The sequence below is a fragment of the Hemitrygon akajei genome, chromosome 3 (assembly GCF_048418815.1).
Source record: "Hemitrygon akajei chromosome 3, sHemAka1.3, whole genome shotgun sequence".
Classification (NCBI taxonomy): Eukaryota; Metazoa; Chordata; class Chondrichthyes; order Myliobatiformes; family Dasyatidae; genus Hemitrygon; species Hemitrygon akajei.
Window position 1 is genome coordinate 91,382,487 of NC_133126.1, and position 17,316 is coordinate 91,399,802.

Genomic DNA, 17,316 nt, shown 5'->3' on the forward strand with positions numbered 1-17,316 from the left:
TTGTGGTGCAAAGTTATCATAGTGTTATTACACAGAGGCAGTGATTAGAGTTGTGCAGTTCTGTGCAAGAACCAAATGGCGCTGAGATATGGCAGAAGGGTTCCTATTTGTTCTATGATCCTCGCTGACTGCAAATCCTCATTGTTCAGCATTTCAGCAGCGAGTGTATGGAGCAAAAACAGCAAACTGCGGGTTAAGGAGAATCTGAAGACTCGATAAGGAACCGTCAATAATATGGGTCGAGACCTTTCATCGAAGAGTGCAGAGAAGAGATAGCTGAGAAGGAAGGGTGAGGCAGGGCAGGTAGAACCAGGTGAGAAAGGAGATGATGGGCAGATAGGTGGGGTGGGGAGAGGAAGGGGTGATTTGGGAGATGGTGGTCAGTGAGTGATAGAAACTCAATAGTGTTAAGGGGGCAGATTGAGCCAGGTGAGGGGAGGGAGAAGTGGACGGTGGTAAATGGAGACGCAAGAGGCTTCAAGATTGTAGAATTTGATGAGTAAGGAAGGTGATAAGTGGAACTGATGAACAGATGGAACAGTTGAGGACTCGTCAGGAAGCTGTGACCTATGGGTGAACGGAGATCCTCAAGATAAGTTCAAGCTTGTACTTGTCGGAGATGGTGGTACTGGTAATACAACGTTTGTGAAGCATCATTTGATTCGTGAAATTGGAAAGAATTTTCACAGAGAAAATCTGCAGACGCTGGAAATCCAAAGCTGGAGAAACTCAGCAGGCCAGGCAGCATCCATGGAAGAGTGAACAGTTGAAACTTCGGTCTGAGACTGGAAAAGAGATGAGCAGTTGGAGAGAGGGGAGCCCCTTCTTGCTCTGACATCTCAACTTTTTTTCCAGTCCTGACAAAGGGTCTCAACTCAAAGCGTGGACTGTTTACTCTTTTCCACAGATGCTGCCCGGCCTGTTGAGTTCCTCCAGCATTTGTCACTCATTGCTTTGAAAAGAAGTATGTAGCAACTCTGGGAGTTGAAGTTAACCCATTAATGTTCCATACTAGTATAGGTGAAAGACAGATGGAATCTCCCTTTGCTTAAGGTTCCACTTCTCAAACTCTCATGTCATCTCTTTCTTCTTGCACTGTGACATATTCTACACCCACAGAAGCTAAAATTGCTTGACTATTATTTGGTTGACTCATTTTTAATATTACAGAACCTCCTCTTTTGATTGGATGCCCCTCCTCTTTTTGGGATCTTTTGCATCTATTCCGAAAATGTGAACAGCTTCGAAAGCTGTGCTAGTGCAGGGTGGAGAATATCCTGCTGCACTACTGATCTCTATGGGGGGGGGGGGGTCTTCGGGGCTCTGATGTTTCTATCATTCATTCTATGGGGTTTCTTGTTTCATGGAGAGTAATAATTTCAGGTTGTGCACTGTATACATTCTCTGATATTAAAATGATAAGAAGGACGGCGACAATCAGCCACACAGAGGGTCAGGACTTGCACCTTTGCCAACTCAAACCTTGAGAGTGCTACTCAGGTAATGGATGTGGGTCCTGGTACAAGGAGAGAAGAATCAAGCCCATGATATTGATAACCGAAAAAAAAAAGGCATGAAGCAGGGTTTCAAAGGAGAAGACGCTAAAACCAAAACAGAAACTTTTGGAAACACAGCAGGTCAGACAGCATCTGAGGGCAGAGAAACAGATCTGAGATCCTTTGTCAGAAGTTGACAAACTACAAGGTTAGGACGGGATGCTGCTGGGATAGGAGAGTGTGTACTATAGAGAGAGATTGGACAAAGTAGGGTTTATTTTCTCTGGCGTGAAAGAAGTTTATAAAATCATGTGATGCACAGGCAGAGTAGAGAGCTGCTATCTTCTTCCCAGGGTTGAAATGTACAATAATAAAGAACATGCATTTAAGGTGAAGGGGGAAAGTTCAAGTTTTTTTTAATAGAATCGCATATGCCTGGAACATGCTGTCAGGTGTGGTTTGGGGGCAAATATGATAGAGATGCTTAAGGGTGTGAGACTTGGAGGGATATGGACATTGTATAGGCAGAAGGAATTAGTTTAGTTAGGCAATTAATTACTAATTTAATTCATTTGACACATCCAGTACTGTACCATTCTACGTTCCAGGATAGACTCCTTGGTGGGATTTCAGAGCTGGAGATGGGCAGCTGAAGGCACAATGAAAGTCTGACTTGCACAAGAGCTGAACTGGAGTGAGCTAAAGGTTTCAGAGGGGCTACAGAGTGGGAGGACAGTACAGAGAATTAAAAACAAGGATGAAAATGTTACAAAACACTGAGGCTTCTTGGAAGGGAGGATGTGAAAAGAACGTTTCCTCTTTGAGAGAATTTACAACAATGCTTCACTGTTTAAAAATAAGAGGCAGCCCATTAACGAGAGATGAAGATCATAAGGTCATGAATCTTTGGAACTCTTTCTCAAAGAGCAATGGAAGTAGAGTTTGTGACTGAGGGGCCAGTGACCAACTCCTCTTAATTTCTCTGTTCGTATAACGAGGCATTTGCTGTACTGGGAGCCACTGCTGTCCAGTGGCCATGAGTGAGTGGGTCTGGTTGATCACCAGTGAGAAGTGGTGTTCCACAGGGGTCGGTGTTGGGGCCACTTCTTTTCACATTATTTATCAACGATCTGCATGGTAGAATTGATGGCTTTGTGGCCGAGTTTGCAAACAATACGAAGATACTGTGGATGGAAGGATAGGTAGTGTTGAGGAAGCAGGGAGTTTGCAGAAGGACTTAGATCAGGAGAATGGATAAAGAAGTAGCAGATGGAATATAGTATATGGAAGTGTATGGTTGTGCATTTTGATAGAAAGATTAAAGATGGAGACTATTTTCTAAATAAGAGGTGCAAAGGGATTCCCGAAAGGTTGGCATGCAGGCTGAGGCGGTGGTGAGGAAGGCAAATATAATGTTAGCATTCACTTCAAGAAAACTAGAATGCAAAGACAAGGATGTGATGCTGAGGCTTTGTGAAGAGCTGGTGAGGCCTCACGGAGTTTTGTGAGCACTTTTGGGCTCCTTATCTAAGAAAGGATGTGCTGGCATTGGAGAGGGTCTTGAGGAAGTTCATGAGAATGATTCTGGGAATGAAAGGGTTAATGTATGAGGATCATTTGATGGCTCAGGACCTGTACTTGCTGGAGTTTAGCAAAATGAGGGGAGATCTCACTGACACCTATCAAATATTGAAATGCCTAGTCAGAGTGGATGTGGAGAGGACGTTTCCTATAATGGAAGGGTGTCTCGGACCCGAGGGTACAGTCTCAAAATAGAAAGATGTCCATTTAAAAAAGAGATGAGAGGAATTTTTTTAACCAAAGGATAGTGAATCTGTGGAATTCCACAGACAGCTGTGGAGTCAAAGTTATTGGGGATATTTAAAGGATAGGTTGATAGGTTCTTGATTAGTAAGGGCGTCAAAGGTTATAGAGAGAAGACAGGAATATAGGGTTGTGAGGGATAGTAAATCAGCCATACTCGATGGGCCAAATGGCGTAATTCTGCCGCTGACTTTTATGGGTGAACAGAGTTTGGTGCGTATTAGGACAACAGCTGCAGGGCAACAGGCGGCAGAGTGAGGGGCAAAGGGGATAAGCAGGAGTGTGGCAGTGCAGCTTTGGGTCTCCTCTGAACCCTCAGCTTAGATTTGCCCCACCCTTACAAAACTCCAGTGCACTCATAATGCCCATCTCCCCTCCAGTTTAGTGCTGTCCTTTGTAAAGTGTGTAGCCTAGTCCTGACACTGGCTGACCAGTGTAGATTTACATTCTAAGGCCTTCAGTCATGTCCCTTTCATTTCTGTCCTGATGTCCCAGATTTCATTTTGATCTCTTCTCGCCCCTTTTCCAGTATGAAATCTAATAGAAGTTGGACAAATTTGGATTGTTCTCTTTTGGGAACATCGGAGGCCGAGGAGCAACCTGATAGGAGGGTATAAAATTATGAGAGGCATAGAGTCGGTAAGTTCCTAAGGTTGTCATAGCCGGGGATGGTAGTGGGGATAAGCTCCCACTACCTATAAAGTGCTCCAAATGGTGTACGACTCTAACAGCCTCTGACAAGTTCAACTCTTGGCCTTCACGTGTGGCTGAGCTCCTAGGCCCGGTGGAACTGTTTCTACTGACAAGAGAAGGGGCAAAGGCGGCCCACTGGCACCTTAAAACCAGTTGCTTCGGGCAGGTGGGGCTCATCAGCCTTGGACGGCAGCCGATGTAAGAGAAAGAAAACTCTGATTTTAAACCAACGCTGCCTTGCGGCCATACCCACCCGTGGGAAAGGCTTCAGGAGCAAATCCCAAGGAAGAAATCCAGAGCCGGGGTCCCTAAGGCAGTTTGATGTTGTTTACAACTTTACTCTGGCAACCTCTGCAACGACACTGGTGCCAAGCTGTATCGACGTTTGCCCTTCCCCTGGAGAGGGGGACCCGCTGCATGGGTAACAGCTGGTTCTTCAAATCCCGTCCAGGCTTGCTCTCTGGAGAGGACACAGTCCAGCAGAGGCGCAAACCCATGATCCCCTGGGATCAACGGCTATCTACTGCTACTAGAGAGGGTTGATAGTCAGTGCCTTCTTCCCTAAAATGGAGATGTCAGGTAGTGGAGGGCATTAGATTAAGGTGAGAGCAGGAGAGTTTAAATGAGGTAAGTGTTTTACATAGAGAGTCGTTGAAGAATAATACAATAGCAATGTTAAAGAAGCATGTAGGTAGACACACGAACAGGCAGGGAGTGGAGGGGATATAGATCATGTGCAGGCAGATGGAATTGGTTAATTTGACATTGTGATTGGCATAGACAGGATGGGCTGATGGGTCTGTTACCGATCTTTGTTCGAAAGTGGAAGCCTCTCTGCACATTTATTAGTTTGGCAGTGGTTTGCAGGTGTCACTGGCAAACCGGACGCTTCTTGCCCATCCATTATACGGTCGGAAGATTCAAACTCCTTTGCATCAGTGCCACCCTTCTTGTTAAGGTGACCCCGCATCACTGAAGGGTTGGGATTCAGATCATTTAGACACACCTACGATAAAGGAATTAACATTTTAAAAAAAGCTGCAGGTGCTGGGAATCTGAAATAAGTACAAAATAAGTTGCAAAACTTGGCTGGCCAGGCTGCAGTTGTGGGACTAGAAACGAAGCTAATGTTTCAGATCAAAGAACCTCCATCAGAACTAGCAAGAAGACAAAATAACCTCATTAGTCCTCAGCAGGGTTGTGGGGGGGGGGGGGAATGTTTCTGATAGGGTGACCATGGCGATGGACTATAAATAAGGTTGTTTGGTTGATGAGTGAATGGGAGTAGTCAGAGGGAGAGAGCATGGCCTAAAGAACTCAGGCAAAATGCAGAGTGGGAAGACCTGCCTGGCTGGGAATACCTTCCATTCCCAGAGGAGAAAAGAACAAGCAGAGTCTGAACCACAGATGGAAGCCTGATATTCAGAGATTGTAAGTGTGTGTGTATATGCAGTATACAACCCTGAGATTCGTCTTTCTACAGACAGCCAGGAAACAAAGAAACAAGATGGAACCTGTTCAAAGAGAAGATCAAACACCCAATGTGCAAAAGGCAAAAAACGAGTAAAAATTGCACAGAAAATAAAATGTCAAACCACAAAGTCCTTGAAACAGTCTAGGAAGGTCCAGTTCAAGTATCTGGGAGTACAGTTAGATGAGAAGCTAGACTGGACTGCCAACACAGATGCCTTGTGCAGGAAGGCACAGAGTCGACTGTACTTCCTTAGAAGGTTGGCATCATTCAATGTCTGTAGTGAGATGCTGAAGATGTTCTATAAGTCAGTTGTGGAGAGCGCCCTCTTCTTTGTGGTGGCGTGTTGGGGAGGAAGCATTAAGAAGAGGGACGCCTCACGTCTTAATAAGCTGGTAAGGAAGGCGGGCTCTGTCGTGGGCAAAGTACTGGAGAGTTTAACATCGGTAGCTGAGTGAAGGGCGCTGAGTAGGCTACGGTCAATTATGGATAACTCTGAACATCCTCTACATAGCACCATCCAGAGACAGAGAAGCAGTTTCAGCGACAGGTTACTATCGATGCAATGCTCCTCAGACAGGATGAAGAGGTCAATACTCCCCAATGCCATTAGGCTTTACAATTCTACCGCCAGGACTTAAGAACTTTTTAAAAGCTATTATTAATGCTTTTTGAGATAGTGATTTAGATGCATATCATATTTTTTACTGAGTTAAGTATTGTATGTAATTAGTTTTGCTACAACAAGTGTATGGGACATTGGAAAAAAGTTGAATTTCCCCATGGGGATGAATAAAGTATCTATCTATCTATCTATCTATCTATCTATCTATCTTCAGTTCGGTTCAGTCTAGCACTGTGTTGTTCATTGACTGCAGGCCGCAGAGCCAGTCCGCCCGATCATAATTGCACAGAGTAGCAATAAGTAGGTGAGTGACCAGAAACCAGAAGCACAGGCAACATGAATTGCAGAGTTCATGTCAATTAAACCTTGCCCAAGACCCAAGGCTTCAGCAACAGTTAGAGAGACCAGCCAAACGCAGGCAAACGGCTCTGAACAAGTATCAGGTAACCCCAAGTGATCACGGAGGACCGGTGATATGCTCCCAAATCAGGACAGTGTGTGACATAAAGGGGAATCTTCATGTGGCAGTGCTCCCAGGTACCAGCTGCCCCAGTCCTTTTCCTTTGCAATTTTTTTTAATTGAAGTTCATCATCAGACAAACATTTCCATAAGATGTATTTCAGACATTGTACATATATATCATATAATCATATATATCACCCCCCGGTCCTTTTTAGTGGCTGCTGTTTGTTCTCCCCATGGCCCGGGCCTTCCCTCCCTGTGCTCCGGTTTCCTCTCTCGCTCTAACGATGTACAAGTTAGTAGGTTAATTGGCCACGTGGATGGAATGGGGTGGTGTGGGCCACTTACTGTGCAAAAAGTGCCCTCCCAGTCAGTTTGTCTCTCTTTCTCTCTCTACAGATACCGACCAGCATTTCCTATTTCTTCAGATTTCCAGCATCCTGAGGATTTTACTTGTCGGTATGACTGAATACCTCTCTCCTGCTTGGATGAGTATCCCTCTGTCAACACTCTGGCTCTGTCTCGGAAAAGAGGAGCTGGTTTAATTAGCATCCGCCCTGCTAGATCTCCACACCAAGGCAAGTTGCCAAAGGGCCTGTTACTGTGCTGTATTTCTAAAAATGATCACCTTCCACGTCTGACTTGATGGAAAAGCTTTGAGGTGTCGGGGCAGTGAGTCTCTCATCACAGGATACTCAGACTCTGACCTACTCTTGGAATCTGGAAGATCACGGCACTGGAACATGCCCCTCCCCACCTCCACCAAATCCACACTAACCATGATGCCAATCTAAGCTAATCCTGTCTCCCTGTATATCTCCATCCCCTGCTTCACGTGTCTGTCTAAATGCCTCTTAATGTTTCTACTTCCACCATCGTCCCTGGCACCCAGCACTCTCAGGGCAAAAGACTTGCCCTCACACCTCGCCCGTGAGGCCGCAGTATTTAATGTGGTTGGTCCAGTTGAGTGTCTGGTTCGTAATGTTGACTATGGGTCTCTCAGCAGTGGCATCTGAAAGACGGGCAGTTAGACTCTCTTGTTGGAGCGGTTCAATGCCTGTCATCAGAGACACTCTTCTTGGATGTGGTTCTCAATATTTGGCTGGTTACCCACCTTGGATCAACATTAAAGGTGCTCTCTGTATTATCGATACCACACAGACGGGCCAAATGGCCTCCAGTATCTTTATTTATCTTTCTCAGCAGTATGATTGCACCCTGCTCTATGTGTAAACAGGGCAAAGTTTAGCATGTTGCTCTGATAACGACAGATTTCAAAGGCAAAACAAACAGCACGAGATAAGAGATGGAAAAGGCAAAGAACAAAGTCTGGCCATAGAACTTGAAAAGTCTGGGATCACAGCCTTAACGTCCCTCCAATATACTGCGGCACAAGTGCGTACTTCACTGTAACAAGTACTTCATTATCTGTAAGATGGGGCCAGAGTCTACGACAGGATCTGCCAATAAAACAAAGATATCCTGTGGGCGACGTTCACCATAGGAAGCATCCTTTTCAGATGCGTGGCAGCCACAAGAGAGTTGTGAATGCAGCTTCCCCCGGTGACACGGTCCACACTTCCCACTACCTCGGGAAAGCACACAGGATCATCAAAGACCCTTCCCACCATGGATACTCTCCCTTCTCCCCACCTCCCACAGGCAGAAGACACAAAAACATGAGACACGTACCATCAGACTCAAGGACAGCTTCGATCCCACTGTTACGGAATGCTTTAATGAAGCTCCTATACAATAACTCCTGCTCTCTCAATCTACCTCAACATGGCCATTGGATTTGTGTGTCCCTGCACGGCTCTCTGCCTGGAACTGTAACACCACATCCTGCGTTCTGTTTGCTTTTCCTTTTCAATGCATGGAGTGATCTGGATGGATGGAATGTAAACAAAGGGTTTTCACTCTATCTCGGTCTATGTGACAACAGTAAACCAATTACCGATTACCACTGATTACAAGTAATCAGTGGAAAATCATACAGCGATCTCAAGGGCAAAGCCAGAGTGTTCAGAACCACCAGATGAGATGATAGAGGAAGGAAGCACAAAACGACTCAATCCCTATCCTCAAGTCATTAAGGTCAAGGCTGATCTAACTTCATCAGCCCTTTCCTTCACATCAGTCAATCTGAAATTAACCACTTGCTGTTTGCGGAAGGGTTCCGCCACACTGAACAGGAGTTTCCTGACCTTGCTTCTGAGAGTCCAGTTCTAATTTTTAGAACATGTACCCATTACTAAACCCCCTAACCACTACAAGTAGTTCCTACTGAACATTAATTCCCCTTGATTTTTGAAAACCAGCCAGCCTTTAATCTTTGAAATTTGGAGAAATACAACCATGATTTGTGTAACCCTAGTCTGTCACCCCTTCTCCCTCTTTCTTATTGCTAAACTTTAGAGACCGCATATTATTCAGGTAAAAATATGCTGCAATATATTACCCAAAGTGAACAGCAAGAGTCAACTCAGTATTTGATAAGCACTAGTGTAGCTTCTCCCACTGTGTGGAGATCTCTAACCATCAGTATTCCAGTGGGGAGAAGGCCGGGGAGTGGGGCTGAGGAGGGAAAAAAAGGATCAGCTATGATTGAATGGTGGAGCAGAATCAACGGGCCAAATGGTCTAATTTTTCTCCTATGACACATGGTCTTATGGTGGAGCAGACTTGATGGGTCAAATGGTCTAATTCTGCTCCTATGACACATGGTCTTATGATAGAACAGACTCAATGGGCCAAATGGTCTAATTCTGCTCCTATGACACATGGTCTTATGATAGAACAGACTCAATGGGCCAAATGGTCTAATTCTGCTCCTATGACACATGGTCTTATGGTGGAGCAGACTCGATGGGCCAAGTGGCCTAATTTTGTTCCTGTGTCATATGGTCTTATGATAGAACAGACTCGATGGGCCAAATGGCCTAATTCTGCTCCTATGACACATGGTCTTATGGAGTGTGACAGACACAGCTCAGGAACGTGCACTTTGACCCATCTAGTCCACAATGACCAATAAACACTCATTCATATTCTGTGTTATTCCCATTTTTATTCTCCCCATATTCCTATTAGCTGTCCCTAGCTTCCACCACTCACACACACACTAGAGATGTAATTAACCTACCATGTGAGAAGAAACTGGAGCAAGCAGAGGAACGCCCTTACGCGCACAAGGTGAGTGTACACACTTCACGCAGACAACACCTGAGATCAGAACTGAACTTGGATCTCTGGCCCGGTGAGGGAGCGGCTCAACCAGCTGTTCCATCATCTCAGCCATGACATCTTCCCACAGGTACCGTACATTCGTGTACATGGTCTCTTTGGATTGGCAGTTCCATCGCATTTAGAAAAAGCTTGGTTCTGTCTTTTCTGGCTTCAAAGTGGGTGACCTCACATTTGACAAGATCCAAAAGTATTTGCGTTAGATTTTCCCATTTGCTCAAGCTGTTAATTATTGGTTTCATAATTCGGTTCATTACATCGCTGTCAAACTTGGTAAGTTATTTTTTGGCTGACCATTGATAAAAGTGATGAAGCTGTATACGGTGTGGGGGGAAGGAAATGTGTTTGTTGTACGGAGTGGTGTTCCCACATAAACAACTTGCTGCAATGTTTGTACTTCTGGCTAAAGCCTCTTGAATCTCACGTGTTCCCAGGAAGGTAGGCCGAGGGTTTTGCAATGAATGCACAGAGATTTCTCCATCTCAGAGTCATGGCTGGATTGGAGGGTTTATCGAACGAGAGTTTTTCTGAATGATACAGCACATGAGGTATTTATTTAACCAGTAGGAAACAGGTTCATTTACCTGCCCATATTCTGATCTGCCAGCCATTTAGCCAAGAGCAGAGTGCTCCTTGGAGTCTTAATATCACTTCCATGGCCTCATTCCTACCCATGCGATTGAGCATGTCATCTTGTCAGACACTAAGTATTGTCACACCTTACAGTGATTGCATTTCATGCTCAAAGGGCTGAAGGAGAAAGGGGTGAGGGAGAGAAGGAGAATAAACTAAGGAGGAATACGAGAGGAGCCCTGAAGTAAGAGTGCACGTGGTGACATGAGAAAGAGAATCATAAGGGAAATGGTAAAAGACCAGATTTTTGTCTTAGCTGACTGCAATCACAATGCCAGTGCACAGTTACATGCGAAATTTGATCACTAATCCAGAAGAATTAACTTACATCACCAGCCAGGTCTCACGGTCACTGCAGATTAGTCAGGCCAAAGGTCCTGTGTCTCTGCTGTATCACTCCACGACTCTGATTTCAAGTTCACGTTTATTGCTGTCAGAAGCAGGGTAGCAATCCCATCGGAATTAGCCTTTTTGCTGCAGTAGCACAGGACATTACAAACATACGTTTATAGAAACTTAAATTAACTTAACTTCTGCAAAACAGACAGGTGCACAAAACTAAACAACAGATAAGCTGAACAACAATGGGGAAGGGCTCCTCAGTGCATGATGGGTTTACAGCTTACTCCAGAGAGCAGCTTTTCTAAGGCAGTTAGAGACATAGGATCATACTTCAGTACAGATTGGACACAGGCCCTTCTGCCCACTAGTTCATGCTGACCATGGTGCCCACACAACTAGTCCCAATTTCCTGCCTTTGGCCCAAATCCCTCAAGGCAGGGGTTCCCAGCCTATCTGTGCCATGGTCCAATACCATTAAGCAAGAGGTCCGTGGACCCCAGGTTGGGAAGCCTTGCCCCTTTAAGTACCTACCCAAGAGCTTCTTAATAATGTTATCGTACCTGTATCATCCACTACTCATTCCATACCCTCACCACCCTCGGGGTGAAATATTTTCCCCTCGGGTCCCTTTTAAATCTTTCTCCTCACCCAAAATATGCGCCCACTAGTTTTAGTCTGCTCCACCCTGGGGAAAGGACTGTTATCATCCACCTTATCAATGAACATTTTGAACATTTCAAGCAAGGAATAAAGACCCAGACTCTCCTTATAACTCAGGCTCTTTAGTCCTGGCAACATCCTGATGAATCTTTTCTGCACTCTTTCCAGTGTGACAGCACCTATCCCACAACAGGATGACCAAATGGAACACAGTACTCAAAACGACGGCATCATCAGCAACGTACACAATTACAACAAAATGTGCAAACTCCTATACGTCTTGATTTTACCACAGCATCTGCAGTGAACTTTGTGTTTCCTAAACTCAATGCCCTGACAACAGAAAGCCAGGCCAGTGTGCACAATCCTATACTCAACGGCCTGACTAATGAAGGCATGTGTGCAAATTCCTATAATGAAGACCAGGCCAGTGAACAAACTATAGTCAAAACACTGACTAATGAAGGGCAGGCCACTGTGCAAACTCCTGTACGTAATGCCTTGACTGATAAAGGGCAGGCCAGGGTGCAAACTCCTACACTAAATGCCCTGACTAATAAAAGTTAGTGTGCAAGTTCTACTACTCAATACCCTGACTAATGAACTGCAGGCCAGTGTGGAAACTCCTGCACTCATTGCCCTGAATAACGAAGAACAATGTGGAAACTCCTTATTGGCTTGACTCGAGAAGTCCAGGCCAGTGTGCAAGCTCCTATACTCAATGCCCTGACAAATTAAAGCCAGGCCAGGGTGGAAACTCTTACACCCAATGCCCTGCCCAATGAGGCATGTGGACATCAGCGAGTTAGACCGGCGGGAAGTATTTAAAAAGAAGATGGCTTTATTGAGCAGGTGTCAGAGTAGAGGGAGACAGAGTAAGAGGGCTTTGGCTCAACGGGGCGAGGCGAGGTACGTTACTTGTGTAGAATAGAAACAGGAAGTAACTCTGTGGGGCTGGTGTTCTGTGCTCAGTGTCAGATGTGGGAAGTCCGGGAGACTCCCAGCCTCCGGGACAGCCATATCTGCACCAGGTGCATCAAGCTGCAGCTCCTAAGGGACTGGGTTAGGGAACTGGAGTTGCAGCTCAATGACCTTCGTCTGGTCAGGGAGAGTGAGGAGGTGATAGAGAGGAGCTATAGGCAGGTAGTCAAACCAGAGCCTTGGAAGACAGAGAAGTGGGTAAAAGTCAAAAGAGGGAAGGGCAAGAGGCAGATGCTAGAGAGTACCCCAGTGGCTGTCCCCCTTTACAATAAGTACTCCTGTTTGACTAATGTTGGTGGGGGTGGCCTACCTTGGGGAAACAACAGAATCTCTACCTCTGGCACAGAGTCTGGCCCTGTGGCTCAGAAGGGTAGGGAAAGGAAGAGGAAGGCAGCAGTAATAGGGGACTCTATAGTCAGGGGGTCAGACAGGCGATTCTGTGGACACAGGAAAGAAACATGGATGGTAGTTTGCCTCCCAGGTGCCAGGGTCCGGGATGTTTCCGATCGCATCCAAGATATCCTGAAGTGGGAAGGTGGACAGCCAGAGAGCATGGTACATACTGGTACCAACGATATAGGTGGGAAAAGGTGCTGAAAACAGACTACAGGGAGTTGGAAGGAAGTTGAGAAGCAGGACCTCAAAGGTAGTAATCTCGAGATTACTGCCTGTGCCATGCAGTAATGAGGTGGAGGATAAATGCGTGGCTGAGGCATTGGAGCAGGGGTCAGGGATTCAGATTTCTGTATCTTTGGGACCTCTTTTGGGACAGGCGTGACCTGTACAAAAAGGACGGGTTGCACTTGAATCCGAGGGGAACCAATATCCTGGCGGGGAGGGTTGCTAAGGCTATTGGGGAGAATTGCTGGGGGGTGGGAACCGAACTGATGAGACGGAGGAAGGGGCGGTTGGCTCACAAATAGAGAAAGCTTGAAGACCATGCGAGAGGGAGGATAGGCAGGTGATAGAGAAGGGATGCACTCAGACCGATGGTTTGAGATGTGTTTATTTTAATGCAAGAACCATCATGACCAAAATGGATGAGCTTAGAGTGTGGATCAGTACTTGGAGCTATGATGTTGTGGCCATTACAGAGACCTGGACGGCTCAGGGGCAGGAATGGCTACTTCAAGTGCCAGGCTGTGGATGTTTCAGAAAGGACAGGGACGGAGGCAAAAGAGGTGGAGGTGTAGCACTGCTGATCAGAGATAATGTCACGGCTGCAGAAAAGGAAAAAGTTGTGGAGGCATTGTCTACGGAGTCTCTGTGGGTGGAAGTTAGAAACAGGAAGGGGTCAATAACTCTACTGGGTGTTTTTATAGTCCACCCAGTAGTAACAGGGACATCGAGGAGCAGGTAGGGAGACAGATTCTGGATAGGTGTAATAATAGCAGGGTTGTTGTGGAAGGAGATTTTTAATTTCCCAAATATTGACTGACATCTCCCTAGAGCAATGGGGTTTAGAAGGGGTGGAGTTTGTTAGGTGTGTTCAGGAAGGTTTCCTGACACAATATGTAGATAAGCCTACAAGAGGAGAGGCTGTACCTGAACTGATATTGGGAAATGAACCTGGTCAGGTGTCAGATCTCTCAGTGGGAGAGCATTTTGGAGATAGTGACCACAATTCTATCCCCTTTACCATAGCACTGGAGAGGGATAGGAACAGAAAAGTTAGGGAAGTGTTTAATTGGAGTAAGGGGAAAATCTGAGGCTATCAGGCAAGACCTTGGAAGCATAAATTGGGAACAAATGTTCTCAGGAAAATGTACGGAAGAAACATGGCAAATGTTTAGGGGATATTTGGGTGGAGTATTACATAGGTATATTCCAATGAGACAGGGAAAGGATGGTAGGGTACAGGAACCGTGGTGTACAAAGGCTGTTGTAAATCTAGTCAAGAAGAAAAGAAGAGCTTCCGAAAGGTTCGAAAAACTAGGTAATGATAGAGATCTAGAAGATTATAAGGCTAGCAGGAAGGAGCTTAAGAATGAAATTATGAGAGCCAGAAGGGGCCATGAGAAGGCCTTGGCGGACAGGATTAAGGACAATCCCAAGGCATTCTACAAGTATGTGAAAAGCAAGAGGATAAGACGTGAGAGAATAGGACCAATCAAGTATGACAGCGGAGATAGCAGAGGTACTTAATGAATAGTCCTGATGAAGGGTCTTGGCCCGAAACGTTGACTGTTCGTTTCCACGGATGCTGGCCAAGCTGCTGAGTGCCTCCAGCTTGTTGTGTGAGGTACCTAATGAATACTTTGCTTCAGTATTCACTCCAGTAAAGGGTCTTGGTGATTGTAGAGATGACTAACAGCAGACTGAAAAGCTTGTTTAAGGAAAAAAATGTGTTGGAGCTTGGAAAGCATCAAGTTGATAAGTCTCTGGGACAGGACAAGATAAATCCCAGGCTACTGTGGGAGGCGAGGGAGGAGATTGCTGAGCCTCTGGCAATGATATTTGCATCATCAATAGGGATGCGAGAGGTTTCAGAGGATTGGAGGGTTGCAGATGTTGTTCCCTTATTCAAGAAAGGGAGTAGAGATAGCCCAGGAAATTATAGACCAGTGAGTTTTACTTCAGTGGTTGGTAAGTTGATGGAGAAGATCTTGAGAGGGAGGATTTATGAATATTTGGAGAGGCATAATATGATTAGGAACAGTCAGCATGGCTTTGTCAAGGGCAGGTCATGCCTTACGAGCCTGATTGAATTTTTTGAGGATGTGACTAAACACATTGATGAAGGTAGAGCAGTAGATGTAGTGTATATGGATTTCAGCAAAGCATTTGACAAGGTAGCCCATGCAAGGGTTATTGAGAAAGGAAGGATCCAAGGGCACCTTGCTTTGTGGACCCAGAACTGGCTTGCCCACAGAAGGCAAAGAGTGGTTGTAGACGGGTCATATTCTGCATGGAGGTTGGTGACCGGTGCTGTGCCTCAGAGATCTATACTGGGACCCCTACTCTTCGTGATTTTTATAAATGACCTGGATGAGGAAGTGGAGGGATGGGTTAGTAAATTTGCTGATGACACAAAGGTTGGGGGTATTGTGGATAGTGTGGAGGGCTGTCAGAGGTTACAGCGGGACATTGATAGGATGTAAAACTGGGCTGAGAAGTGGCAGATGGGGTTCAACCCAGATCAGTGTGAGGTGGTTCCTTTTGGTAGGTCAAATATGATAGCAGAATATAGTATTAATGTTAAGACTCTTGGCAGTGTGGAGGATCAGAGGGATCTTGGGGTCCGAGTCCATAGGACACTCAAAATTGCTGTGCAGGTTGACACTACAGAGGTGTATAAGATGATGAGAGGCATTGATCATGTGGATAGTCAGAGGCTTTTTCCCAGGACTGAAATGGCTAGCATGTAAGGGCACAGTTTTAAGATGCTTGGAAGTAGGTACAGAGGAGACGTCAGGGGTAAGTTTTTTACGCAGAGAGTAGTGAGTGCGTGGAATGGGCTGCTGGCGACGGTGGTGGAGGTGGATACAATAGGGTCTTTTAAGAGACCTGGATAGGTACATGGAGCTCAGAAAAATAGAGGGCTATGGGTAACACTAGGTAATTTCTAAAGTAAGTACATGTTTGGCACAGCTTTGTAGGCTGAAGGGCCTGTATTGTGCTGTAGGTTTTCTATGTTTCTATGAAGTGTGCAAACTCCTATCCTGAATGCCCTGACTAATGAAGACCAGACCGGTGTGCAAACTCCTATAGTCAATACACTGACTACTGAAGGGCAGGCCACTGTGCAATCTCCTGTACGTAATGCCTTGACTGATAAAGGGCAGGTCAGGGTGCAAACTCCTATACTAAATGCCCTGAATGATGATGGTCAACTCAGAGTGCAAAATCCAATACCCAATGACATGACAAACGAAGGCCAGTGTGCAAACTCCTGTCCTCAATGCCCTTCGTAATGAAGGCCAAGCCAGTGTGCAAACTCTGATATCTAAAGGCCTCACTGGTGATGGTCAAGCCAGTGTGCAGACTCCTATACACAGCACCCTGACAAATGAAAGCCAGGCTATTGTGTAAGCACTTCTGCTTAATCCCCTGATGAATGAAGGCCAGGCCAGTGTGCAAACTCCTATAGTGAAAACACTGACTGCTGAAGGACAGACTCCTGCACACAGTGCAATGACTGATACCCTGAAGGTCAGGGTGTAAAGTCCTGTACTAAACGCCCTGTCCATTGAACTCCAGGCCAGTGTGCAAACTCCTATACTCAATGCCCTGACTAATGAACACCGGTGTGAAAACTGCTTTTCCTAATGCCCTGAGTACAGAAGACCAGGCCAGTGTGCAAATTCTGACACTCAGTGCCCCAATTAATGAAGACCAGTGTGCAAACTCCTATACTTAATGCCTTGTAAAATGAAGACCAGGCCACTGTGCAATCTCCTGTACGTAATGCCTTGACTGATAAAGGGCAGGCCAGGGTGCAAACTCCTATATTAAATGCCCTGAATGATGGACTCCTATTTAAGAAGGGTGGGAGGCAGCAGAAAAGAAACTATAGACCTGTTAGCCTCACTTCAGTGATTGGGAAGGTGTTGGAATTGATTGTTAGGGATGAAATTACAGAGTACCTGGAGGTACATGACAAGATAGGCCAAACCCAGCATGGTTTCCTGAAAGGAAAATCCTGCCTGACTAACCATCTGCAATTTTTTGAGGAAATTACAAGTAGGGTAGACAAAGGAGATGCAGTAGATGTTGTTTACTTGGATTTTCAGAAGGCCTTTGACAAGGTGCCGCACATGAAACTGCTTAGCAAATAAGAGTCCATGGAATTGCAGGGAAGTTACTAGCATGGATGGAGCATTGGCTGGTCAGCAGAAAACAGAGAGTGGGAATAAAGGGATCCTATTCTGGCTGGCTGCCG